We start from the raw sequence: 14,200 nt of genomic DNA, 5'->3' as shown, positions 1-14,200 counted from the left end.
CATGTCTCATATGTATAATGTGTTTACCACATTATGTATGGTGCCCCGCCCCCTACGCCTACAAGTATTTAGATGTGAGTTGCAAACACCACACATTACCACAAATTCAAATAAAATGTGAGAATGTTCGATATATAGTATTGTTTAGATTGTTTGATATTTAGTTGTAAGCTACGAATGCCACACATTATCACAAATTCAAATAAAATGTGAGATTGTTTGATTTATAGTATGGTTTAGATTGTTCGGCATTTAGTCATGAGTTGCAAACGCCATGCGTTATCACATTATGGTATAACATGTGCACAACACGTGTATCACCGCTATATTCATGCATGCAATGTTTAAAACACTATGATCTCCTATTCAAATATATGAATCCGCTTTCATATCAAATTATGATCTTTGCCAATCTCTTACACCCACACAATCCTCTAACCTTTGTAGCTACCACTAACTTACTCTCGTGCATGCACATGCCCTCCTCGCCCTCCCCCTCCCTCGACATTCTATCCCCCTGGCACATTCATTTTTTTCTTTAGGTCGTTCTCCCAGAGTCTCCACAACTCCTTTCCGACACACACCGATCGATAAACCTCTCCAGCGGTTCCTGCCTACAACATACAAACACACCTTCAATCTCCTCCTTTATGTGTCCTTGCCTCGTGTCTCTCATACGGTCAGACACACGTGTAAACTCTCGCCCCTCTTTTCATCGCTCTCACAACCGCACACTCCTCCCCCTATCTAGCTAGTAGTTGGGCCTCTCGCACCACCTCCTAGCTCCATTCTCTCTGTCTATCCATCTCGCTGGGCCTTATTTGCCTCTAACAAATGGACGTACACCGACCGATCTCTCGCTATACATATAGCTAGCTAGGTCCTTATAACTTGTTTTTTACCCACACGTCAATCGATCTACCTCATTAGTTGTGTCTCTCCCTTCCTTTGACAAACAACAATTGATCTACCGATCTAGTTAGGTTTGGTTACCAAACACATGGTTCCCCTTCATCATCCATGGATGCGTCCCGATAGATCTATCACGCACAGGCACACACAGAAACACATCCCCACTCTTATTGATAACATTGCAGTTCCACCCTCAGTTTGTCTAGTAGGCCTCTCCCACCATCTTCGAGAAGCAACTCCATCACCCCTCCAGCACTCTACCCCTCTCCCTCCCTCTCTCCCTCCTCTCTCTCTCTCTCTGTCCCATCATATTTCCCGTCCTTCAGTTATGTATGGATGTCGACCTATCTCCCTTAGCTGGGTCTCTCCTTCTCAACACATATACGAGTCGTTCTACCTCTATAGTTAGGCCTCTGCCTACCGCTCCCACCACCCCCTCCCCCCCACACACACTGCTACATCGAACGCTCTAGTCATGTCTCCCTGCCACACACAAACTTGACGTGTGCCCTCTAACGTTCCGGTAGGCTAGTCGCCCTATATCTTTGACTTGTACACACAAACAATTTCGATGGCTCTCTTCATCGATCTCGCACCCACCCACTTGATCCTCTCTTTGACTCTATCGATAGCTATGACCCCTCCCTCTCTTCTCGTGGATTGCCCGACCCTCTATGTATGATATGGATAGGCCTCCATTTCACACACATTGCATGCAAAATTTTGTTTGAGATGTCATCGACACATATTCCCACAAATAATTCACGAAATCAACCCCCACCCCCACCCCAAAATAAAAAACACTCACGAATGCGGTTTGTATCTCTCACACACACCCCACGTAGGTGGGGCACATGAACGAAGAGAAGAGGTGCATGCACGGCGCACGTACTCCCGTCTCTTTCGCAACCACACCCGCGCGGGTACACGGTGGAGCTCATTTCTGTACGAAAAAGGCAGCCCACGTGGTAGTTTAGCACGTGTACTGGTTGTCCACTTGGTGGAGGGAGGATCGTCTACCACGGGTGAACAAACAAATTGCGACTTGACGTGTTATGTTAAAAAAGAGGCAAAGGATGTGGGGCCTACCTTAGAGGCAAGGCTCTATACACTGGAGTACTTTTGATGTGTCTCGTCAACTCGTAGAACGAGGAGAAGCCTGCTTAGTACGCCGTCTCCCCCGCCCATGGGCGCGGTGGCTCGCAGGATGAGGTGAAGCTTGCTTACCACGCCTTACGCCCGCTCCCTCGCCCACGCGCGCGGTGGCTTGTAGCCCGAGGAGAAAAATTTACTACTCCCTCCGTTTACTCCTCGTCCCTACTACCTTGGTTATAGAGATTATACTATCATATTTTTTGGAATATATATGTCCTTTAGTAGATTTCAATATGAACTACTAGTACATACTCCAAACACTGATGTATATAGACGTATTTTAGAGTGTAGATTCACTCATTTTGCTCCGTATGTAGCACTCTCCCTCGCCCCTCGACCCTCGCCCACGTGGTGGACGTGCAGCAATTCATTCGGTCTCATATAGCCAGAACGATATATACCGCACTACCATTATTGCTCGACTTCCCGAAGAGGCGAAGAGCCAATCGCAAGGTTAATATCTTGGAGACGCCAAGCGCAAGGTTATATGATGTAGCGACCAGACCTCAAACGGTCCAATCTCTGTGCTCAGGTGTCATCCCTGGATCAGTAATGCTGACACCACACAGTACTTGAAGGATTTATAACAGAGTAGCAATCACACACTTATTACATCGAGTGTCTCAATAGAGATCTTATTACAATAAATATGGCTTAAGGCCATCTAATAATGATAACATCGGAAGGCTTGGAAGATAAGTGAGTCCATCAACTCCAATGGCATCACTGAGTATAGAACCACGACCTAAAACTCCTTAATCGTCGTCTGAAAAGTCTGCAACATTAACGTTGCAGCCCGAAAATGGGTCAGCACATGGAATATGCTGGTAATGTAACACATAGAGAGTAATGGAATGAAACAACTATACTATATGCATATTTGGCTGGTGGAAAGCTCTATGGTTACAGTTTTGCGTAAAGCCAATTTTTCCCTACTGCAAAGGAATAAATTTATTTAACTATTATGGTGGTTGTTAAACATTGAGAATGGTTGACAGCATCCTCAATCCCAATTAAGTAACATCATTAAACAAACCCGTCAAATTAAATTTTATAGTAACATGTTGAGATTCACATGATAATCCAGGTACTAGATACTCAAGACGTCCATAACCGGGGACACGGCTAATCATGATTAGTTTATACACTCTGCAGAGGTTTGCGCACTTTTCCCCACAAGACTCGATCGCCTCCGTTTGGTTTCTCGCACTTCACGACGTTTGAGAAACGGATGACCGAGACATAGTTTTTCAGAAGCACTAGCACCTTACGATGGGTAGACCGTACCACCTACATCCCCTACATCTGCTAGTCTACCACTGTAAGAGTTCGCACGACTTAGTCAACTATGCTAGATCCCATAATAGTTTGTGGCTACACACGGAAGTTTCTAGCATGAAAAATCTCATGATCCCTTTGAGCCTGGGTGGCGGTCCAAAAGAAAACAGGCAATCCTGGAATACCCAGGGACCTCAATCCACCCAGATGTGTATTTAAGTTGCCACCTTAGATAAACCATTGATTTAAAAATCTCACATCTGTCATGGATATCACTCACCCAATCCACGTCTACTAGCATAGCATAGCAATAATAAGCAAACGTAGAAGTAACTCCCAAAGGTTTGATAATAAACAGGTAATAGGTACTACCTCAACTACTTCCCAAACCCACAATTTAATTAGATCCTAATCATGCAATGTGTAGGGATTGATCTAATGCAATAAAACTGGGTAGTAGAAGGTATGATCAAAGTATTACTTGCCTTGCTGATGATCCGGGAAACCTAGTAATTCGAAGTAACAAGCGGCGCACTCCGGGTACTCTATCGCAAACAAACAAGCATACAATAAGTACTCAACTAATGCACAGCTAAAACTCAAATAAGAGATCTAACCAGAAAGTTCAACTTAAGAACTCCGGTTGGCAAAAAGAATCAAATCGAACGAAGCAACGAAAGACAAACGGCAAAAGAAAGAGGCTTTGTTTACTATTCTGGATCTAAGGCAATTTTTAGAGAAGCAAAAACTGGTTTAAGTTGATTGAATGGAAAGAGGGTTTCGAGACAAAACTCCAGGCGCTTGAATCGCCTGATTCCGATAAACGAGCGAGAAGTTATACTAAAACGAAAATCGGATTAGAAATCGCGATCAAAAAAATCGCGGATTTAATCCGAGAAAAAGAAAAATGACGAACAGTTTAACGAACGAACGTTCGTTAACTGGATCTAAACAACGAACACGTTCGTTAAAACGAACAACGAGCGAACGCTCGCTAAATAGAATAAATCGAAGAAAAAACCGTTCTAAAAAAACGAATCTAAAAAAAATAAACCGCGGCTTTTAAAAAAACCGATCGGTTTTCTAAAGAAAACCGCCGGCGACGGCGGATACCTCAGGCGGCGTGTCCGGCGAGCGGGCGGGGCGACGGCGAGGCGGCGGGGCGGCGGCGCGGGCGGCGGCGAGGTGGATCGGGCGCTAGGGTTTCGGCCCGGGTGGGCTGGCTCGGGCCCCGGGCGGCGGCTTATAAGGGCTGCCCCGGGCGGAGTCCCGCTCGGGTACGGCCCGGAGTCGGTTCGCGTTTTTTAATAATAACGCACAGAAAAATAAATAAAAGAAATACTAAACGGACTCCAACAATCCCGAAATAAATTTTCCCCGGCTTCTAAAATCAAGGCGCACAGGATGAACATTTATTTGGGGCCTAAATGCAATTTTGAAAAACACGCATTTTTCCTAAATTCAAATAAAATAGCTAATAAAACCAAATAAAATCTTATTTGATTTTTTATTAAATCCTCAATATTTCTTTATTTTGGGAAAGTCATTTTATTCCCTGTCTCATATTTTTGTAATAGAAATTATTGAAGATAAAATAAATAAAATCAAATTATCCTATTTTCAAAATTTGAGACAACTCAAATATGAAAATAACGAAATCCCCAACTCTCTCCGAGGGTCCTTGAGTTGCGAAAAATTTCTAGGATCAACCAAAATGCAATAAATATGATATGCAATGATGATCTAGTGTATAACATTCCAAATTGAAAATTTGGGATGTTACAAACCTACCCCCCTTAAGATGAATCTCGCCCTCGAGATTCGGGTTGGCTAGAAAATAGGTGAGGGTGGTCCTTCAGCAAATCTTCCTCTCGTTCCTAGGTGGCTTCATCCTCCGTGTGGTGGCTCCACTGAACCTTGCAAAACTTGATAACCTTGATGCGGGTGACTCGACTGGCATACTCTAGAATCTTAACTGGTTTCTCCTCATAGGTCAAATCACTGTCCAACTGGATTGCTTCCAGCGGCACTGTATCTCTCAGCGGTATGTCAGCCATCTCTGCGTGGCACTTCTTCAACTGGGAAACGTGGAACACGTCGTGAACTCCTGACAATCCTTCGGGCAATTCCAACTTGTAGGCTACTTCTCCCATACGTTCCAACACTTTGTATGGGCCTACAAAACGTGGCGCTAGTTTTCCCTTAACTCCAAAGCGCTTAACTCCTCGAAGTGGTGATACTCAAAGATAGACTCGGTCTCCGACTTCATAACCTGTCTCCTTGCGTTTAGAATCTGCATAACTCTTCTGCCTGGATTGAGCTACCTTTAGCCTGTCGCAAATTAATTTCACTTTCTGTTAAGATTCCTTTATCAGATCCGGTCCAAACAACTGGCGATCTCCAACTTCATCCCAGGACAATGGGGTCCTGCACCTTCTTCCGTACAAGGCTTCGAAAGGGGCCATCTTCAAACTGGATTGATAGCTGTTGTTGTAAGAGAATTCTGCATATGGCAAATTCTCATCCCAACTAGATCTGTAATCTAGCGCACAAGCTCTTAGCATATCCTCCAAGATCTGGTTGACTCTCTCAGTCTGTCCATCTGTCTGCGGGTGGAAAGCTATGCTAAACTCTAGTCTGGTTCCCAAAGTCTCATGCAACTGATTCCAGAACTTTGAAGTAAACTGGGTTCCTCTATCCGATACAATGCTCCTTGGAACTCCATGCAGACATACGATCCTGGTCATGTATATATTTGCCAACTTTGCACTGGTATAGGTAGTCTTCACTGGAATGAAATGAGCTACCTTTGTCAAACGATCGACTACAACCCATATCGAGTCATAGCCTGAACGTGTTCTGGGCAATCCTGTAATAAAATCCATGCCTAGCTTATCCCACTTCCATTCGGGTATCGGCAATGGTTGTAGCAATCCTGCTGGCTTCTGATGCTCTGCCTTCACTCTCTGACATACATCACAAACTGCTACGTACTCCGCAATATCCTTCTTCATTCCGGTCCACCAGAAAATATCCTTCAAATCCAAATACATCTTGGTATTTCCTGGGTGAATCGAATATGGTGAATCATGGGCCTCTTGCAGAATTAGCTTCCTAATCTCCGGATCATTTGGCACATAAACACGGTCTTCAAACCTTAAGGTATCGTGCTCATCCTCACGAAATCCCTTAGCTTTTCCTTTGCTATTTTTCTCCTTAATAGAAGCAATCTCCTTGTCAGTCCTTTAGGCTTCTCTGATTTTATCCATCAATGTATACTAAATCTCCAATGCTGCTACATAGCCTCTCGGGACTGTTTCTAAACATAACTCTCGAAGATTTTGGCTAACCCCCTTGGTAATTCTCCCGTCATTAGGGTGTTGACATGGCTCTTACGGCTTAATGCGTCAGCTACTACGTTAGCCTTTCCGGGGTGATAATGCAATTTCATATCATAATCCTTGATGAGATCCAACCATCTCCTTTGTCTGAGGTTCAACTCCTTCTGTGTGGAAATATACTTCAAACTCCTATGATCCGTGTACACCTCGCAATGGTTTCCAATCAGAAAATGTCTCCAAGTCTTCAGTGCATGCACTACAGCTGCTAACTCCAAATCATGCATAGCATAATTCAACTCATGAGGCTTAAGCTGTCGTGAGGCATATGAAACAACTCTCCCTTCCTGCATAAGCACTGCTCCAAGTCCTCGACGTGAAGCGTCGCAATACACCTCATAATCCTTGGTCTGGTCTGGCAAAATCAACACTGGTGAAGTAACCAAACGGTTCTTCAACTCCTGAAAACTAGCCTCACATTCCTCTGTCCATATGAACTTGGTATCCTTCTTCAACAACTCAGTCATAGGCTTCACAATCTTTGAGAAATTCTCAATAAACCTCCGGTAGTATCCTGCGAGTCCAAGAAAACTCCGGATCTCTCCCACGGTGGTTGGTGCTTCCCACTTGGTCACGGTATCAACTTTAGTGGGATCTACTGCTATACCTTCTCCGAATATAACATGTCCGAGAAATCCAACTTCCTTCAACCAAAACTCACATTTGCTAAACTTGGCATATAGTTGATGTTCCCTGAGCTTTCCAAGAACCAAACGCAAATGTTCCTTATGCTCCTCTTCATTCTTTGAGTAAACCAGGATATCATCAATGAACACTATGACGAACTTATCCAAGAACTCCATAAACACCTTGTTCATCATGTTCATAAAATATGCAGGTGTGTTAGTCAAACCAAATGACATAACGGTGTACTCGTACAGCCCATACCTGGTGGTAAAAGCCGTCTTGGGTATATCCTGTTCCCGAATCTTCAACTGGTGGTATCCTGATCGCAGATCGATCTTGGAAAATACCTTAGCTCCTTGCAATCGATCAAACAGATCATTGATCATCGGTAGTGGGTACTTGTTCTTGATGGTTACTTCATTTAATCCTCGATAATCGACAACCATCCTTAACGATCGATCCTTCTTTTCCACTAGAAGTACTAGTGATCCCCAAGGTGAAGAACTTGGGCGAATATATCCTTTATTCAGTAACTCCTTAATTTGCTTCTTAATTTCCACCAAATCCTTTGTAGGCATCCTATATGGTCTCTTTGATATTGGCCCTATGCCTGGCAATAGCTCAATCAAAAAACTCAATATCTCTATCCAGTGGCATGCCTGGCAACTCTTCTTGAAATACTTCGGGGAAATCCTTCACTACTGGTACTTCCTCCTGTACAACTCATGTTAAGCAATTTACTTGAGTCCTCTTTGGCACATGTCAGGATACATACTTGATCCTTCTCCCTTCTGGGGTGGTAAGCAAAATTGACTTACTAGCACATTCAATATTCCCTTCATACTTTGATAACCAATCCATGCCTAATATCACATCCAATCCTTGGGATTCCAATACTATTAGGTCTGAGGGAAAAACATAGTTACCAATCTGTAAGTGCATCTAGTGCCACCCCTAGTTGGTTTTGGAGTATTGACGACAAACCTAGTTGAGGGACTAATGTGTTTGTTAGAATTGCAGGATAACACAGGTAGAAGTCCCTCATTGATTCGGTTTTACTACCAAAGATGACCCCCAAAAATGTATGAAGACATTGAAGTCAAAGGTGGTATATGAAGATATTCACTTTGAAGACTATGACAAAAGAAGACACGTTATGAAGCCTATGGAGCTCGAAGACTTAGATCTTTCGTAGTTCTCTTTCTTTTGTGTTGAGTCATAGGAACCACCGTACTATTAAGTGGGGTCCAGGAGAACCAGTCAGAATGACTGAAGTGATGCCTAAACCAAAAACCTATGTCTTCGAGTGAAGACAATGAGAGCGAATCTTGTCCAGAGCTGGACAAGTCAGCTTTGCTTGTAGCCCAAGTAAAGTTGCCATGAGAGTTTGAAATCTGACCGTTGAGACACGTGTCAGTTCCTTAGTGACCCAGGGTCATTTCGGACAAATCAGGTCGGGTTGCCAAGTGGCTATAAATAGCCCACCCCCTACAACCATAAACGGTTGGCTGCTCAGATTTCAGTGCACGGCTTTTGTCGTTTGAGAGCAACCCACCTCGAAGCCTTTGAGAGAAAATTCCTAGCGAGGAGAAAAGCCCTAACCACCCAGAGCCAGAGAACATTGGGCATCACTTAAGTCTTCTTGTCTGTGTGATCTGAAGACTTATTACACTTGAGGACTGTGAATCCTCCAGACGGTTAGGCGTCGCGTTCAGAGCATCCAAGAGACATTGTGGATTGCCAGTGAACGAAGTCTGTGAAGGTTTGGGAGTCTACCTTGAAGACTTACCAGAGTGATTGGGCAAGGACTATGTGTCCTCAGCTCAAGGAGAATACGGTGAGGACTTGGTGTCCTGAGCTGCGTGTTCAGGACTGGGTGTCCGGGACTGTGTGTCCTAAGGTTTAAATACCTAGCCGCTCCAACCAGACGTACAGTTGTCACAGCAACTGGAACTGGTCTAACACATCATTGTCTTCAATGAGTCACTGGTTTCATCTTCACTTCTTTTGTCTTACTGTTACTCATTGTGAAGCCATTGCATGCTTGCTCTATCTTTTATCTTCACAACATGAATGTATGATCTGTTTGGCTTCATAACTTCTTCCTACCTGATCCTTATTACACTGCAGCTGTTTGTCATTGTGCTTTCACTCTATTGAATACTTGACCATGGCTGGCCTAGTGTAATCTAACTTCCGCTGCATAGTGATAGGCATAATCTTCGTTGTTTGTCTTCATAACTCCCACGTTTTGAAGACTTTCATAAAAATCGCCTATTCACCCCCCCTCTAGTCGATATAACGCACTTTCAATTGGTATCAGAGCAAGGTGCTCCCTTGTTCTGTGTGATTCGGTTTAACCACCTGGAGTTTTAGCTATGTCGACTGCAGGGACAATCAAAGTCTCCGCTGCGTGCCCCGTCTTCGATGGAACTGAATATCCCTACTGGAAGAATAAGATGCGCATGCATCTTTAAGCCATTGACGTCGACCTATGGTATGTCGTCGAGAACGGCGTTCCCAAGGCTGGAGAAGGTGTCACTGCTGCTGATGTCAAGAAGTTCACTCAACTGGACTCTACTGCTAAAAATATCATCTGTGGTCATTTGACAAAAGGACAGTATGGCCGCGTGAGTGCCTTGAAGACATCCAAGCTAGTCTGGGACTGGCTCTCCAAGGTCAATGAAGGCATATCAACCCAGAGAGATCAAAGAATCAGTGTTCTTCGCAACCTCTTCAACCGCTTCAAGCAAAATGACAATGAGAATGTCCAGCACACATTTGACCGGCTCACTGACATCACAAATGAGCTTCAAGCCCTCGGCGCCACTGAGATCACCAAACATGAAATCGTCAAGACGCTGCTGAGATCACTTGATAGTTCATTTGACATCCTAGCCCTGATGATTCAAGAACGTCCTGATTTCAAGACACTCGATCCGTCTGACATACTTGAGAGGCTCAACACACATGAGTTTCAGCTTTCTGAGAAAAGAGATATCTACGGTCCAAACTATGGGCGAACTCGTGCCCTGAAGGCAAAAGCTGTTTCCTCATCTAAAGAAGAATCTGACAGCAGTTCTGATGATCCTGAAGACATTGGAAGGGAACTTGCAATGCTAGTGAAGAAGTTCCAAAAATTCACCAAGAAGAAAGGCTTCAGAAAATCTTCACGATCAAGCTCAAGGAATGATGAAGCTTCTTCTCATGACTACAAGAAGAAAACATGTCACAAGTGCAAGAAAACTGGACACTTCATCTCTGAGTGTCCACAGTGGGACAATGAGAACAGAAGGAAGAAGAAGAGCAAGGAATATGATTCTGACGACAAGAAGAAGAAGAAATACTCAAAGTCTTCTTCCAAGTCTTCTTCAAAGTCTTCATCACACAAGAAGAGCTCATCTGGCAAGGCACGCGCGTTTGTTGGCAAGGAAATGGATTCAGAGGAGGAGTCCGCTTCTGAGGAGGCAGAGGTGGAGTCTGAGGAGGAGTCTGATTCTGGCATTGCGAGTCTGGCTACAGCATACGTCGCCAAGTCCATCTTCAACACTGAAGACAATGACTGCATCACCGACACCGACGCAAATGACAAGAACGACTCCACTCCTACCTACTGCTTCATGGCACGCGGTGCCAAGGTAAACACACGCACTACTCGCTATCAAACATCTAGTGACGATGACTCTGACTGTGATTCAAAACCCATCTACAAAACACTTGCTAAAATTGCAACTGAACAACAGAAAGCTATGGAACATATTCAAAAACTATTAGACAGAAGCGATGATCTATTAGGTGCTGAAATGACTCGATCTGAATCCTTAATTGAAGACATAAAAAATCTTCACGTTAAGTATTAGGAACTTGAAGATCGTCTTGATACTCTCTCAACAACTCATGAAAAGCTTTCCTATGATTATCTTCAAAGGAAGCAAGAACTTGAGAAATTGAGAGCGTCTCATGAAGATCTTCAAAAGGAAAACGAGTCACTTCGCGCCAAACAGATCAGTTCCGCTCAGGAAGGATTTGAACCACCATGTCTTAAATGCATTGAGCGTGATAATGCTACTTCTGTTGCTGAATGTTCCACTGCTACTGCTGTTGCAATATCTTCAACTGTTGATGTGGTAACTAACCCCTCTGCTGAGGATACCACTGCTATTGCTGATGAGAATGCTAGGTTGAAGACATTGCTTGAAACAAGGATGTACAAAAGTCTTAAAGGACATCAGACATTATGTGATGTCCTCAAGAAGCAGATTCTGAATCGAAACCCTAGGAAAGAGGGTGTTGGGTTCACAAGGAAAATAAATGCAGATGGCTCTTACTGGAAACCTGAGCAGTACCCCAAAACCACATGGGTTGCTGCAAAGGAACTTTCAGCAGATCCATCCAATTTATCTGGCTTCACTTGTGCTAACCCCATTATCATTGATGAATCCTTTGATGCAAACTATAAACTGTTTAAGAATCAGAAGGGTGAAGTGTTTGCCAGGTACATTGGTACTAACTATAGGAATGGACCGCCTATGAAGAAGATCTGGGTTCCGAAAAAGTGTCTGGAAAATCTTCCTGTGAATGTCTTCATGACATCTCACTTGAAGAAGACAAACCTCAGACCAAAGGCTTCATACGGTCCACAAGCTTCATACAAATAGAGGACTCACCTGAGTCACACTAACGCAAATGTTTTGCAGGGAAACCATACTCAGGCATATGAATATGAGAGCGGTTCATCGAACCGTCATGTTCATATGACCAAAAATTATTCTGCTTATTCCCATGAGTATTATGTCCACCTGCAAGACTGTTTGCTAAGGCTTCAAAGCCAAAATTCTCAGATGCTGCACTTAGACTTATTGCTTCTAAGCCACCCTTGAAGATGTGGGTGGTTAAGAAAGCTTAACTCTCTTTTGCAGGGAAAGGTCTCCAGCAGAAAAACAAAATCTTCTGACGCTATTGCTGTTGGAAATATGCCCTAGAGGCAATAATAAAAGCATTATTATTATATTTCTTTGTTCATGATAATTGTCTTTATTCATGCTATAATTGTATTATCCGGAAATCGTAATACATGTGTGAATAATAGACACCAACATGTCCCTAGTAAGCCTCTAGTTGACTAGCTCGTTGATCAACAGATAGTCATGGTTTCCTGACTATGGACATTGGATGTCATTGATAACGGGATCACATCATTAGGAGAATGATGTGATGGACAAGACCCAATCCTGAACATAGCATAAGATCGTATAGTTCATTTGCTAGAGTTTTCCAATGTCAAGTATCTTTTCCTTAGATCATGAGATCGTGTAACTCCCGGATACCGTAGGAGTGCTTTGGGTGTACCAAACGTCACAACGTAACTGGGTGACTATAAAGGTATACTACGGGTATCTCCGGAAGTGTCTGTTGGGTTGACACGGATCAAGACTGGGATTTGTCACTCCGTATGACGGAGAGGTATCACTGGGCCCACTCGGTAATGCATCATTAATGAGCTCAAAGTGACCAAGTGTCTGGTCACGGGATCATGCATTACGGTACGAGTAAAGTGACTTGCCGGTAACGAGATTGAACGAGGTATTGGGATACCGACGATCAAATCTCGGGCAAGTAACATACCGATTGACAAAGGGAATTGTATACGGGGTTGCTTGAATCCTCGACATGGTGGTTCATCCGATGAGATCATCAAGGAGCATGTGGGAGCCAACATGGGTATCCAGATCCCGCTATTGGTTATTGACCGGAGAGCGATCTCGGTCATGTCTACATGTCTCCCGAACCCGTAGGGTCTACACACTTAAGGTTCGGTGACGCTAGGGTTGTAGGGATATGTATATGCAGTAACCCGAATGTTGTTCAGAGTCTCGGATGAGATCCCGGACGTCACGAGGAGTTCCGGAATGGTCCGGAGGTAAAGATTTATATATGGGAAGTCCTGTTTCGGCCATCGGGACAAGTTTTGGGGTCATCGGTATTGTACCGGGACCACCGGAAGGGTCCCGGAGGTCCACCGGGTGGGGCCACCTGTCCCGGGGGGCCACATGGGCTGTAGGGGGTGCGCCTTGGCCTACATGGGCCAAGGGCACCAGCCCCAAGAGGCCCATGCGCCTAGGGTTTCAAGGAGGAAGAGTCCTAGGAGGGGAAGGCACCTCCTAGGTGCCTTGGGGAGGAGGGATTCCTCCCCTTGGCCGCACCACCCTAGGAGATTAGATCTCCTAGGGCCGGCGCCCCCCCTTGGCCCTCCTATATATAGTGGGGAGATGGAGGACTTCTTACCTTGATCTTTGGTGCCTCCCTCTCCCTCTCCAACACCTCCTCCTCCATAGTGCTTGGCGAAGCCCTGCCGGAGTACTGCAGCTCCATCACCACCACGCCGTCATGCTGCTGCTGGAGCCATCTTCCTCAACCTCTCCTTCCCCCTTGCTGGATCAAGAAGAAGGAGACGTCGCTGCTCCGTACGTGTGTTGAACGCGGAGGTGCCGTCCGTTCGGTGCTAGGATCTTCGGTGATTCGAATCACGTCGAGTACGACTCCCTCATCCTCGTTCTTTGAACGCTTCCGCTCGCGATCTACAAGGTACATAGATGCATCCAATCACTCGTTGCTAGATGAACTCATAGATGGATCTTGGTGAAACCGTAGGAAATTTTTGTTTTCTGCAACGTTCCCCAACAGTGGCATCATGAGCTAGGTCTATGCGTAGTTCTCTTGCACGAGCAGAACACAATTTGTTGTGGGCGTTGATGTTGTCAACTTTCTTGCCGCTACTAGTCTTATCTTGCTTCAACGGTATTGTAGGATGAAGCGGCCCGGACCAACCT

The sequence above is a fragment of the Triticum urartu genome, chromosome 1A (assembly GCF_056163025.1).
Source record: "Triticum urartu cultivar PI428250 chromosome 1A, HENAU_Tu73, whole genome shotgun sequence".
NCBI lineage: Eukaryota > Viridiplantae > Streptophyta > Magnoliopsida > Poales > Poaceae > Triticum > Triticum urartu.
This window is presented reverse-complemented; position numbering follows the sequence as displayed.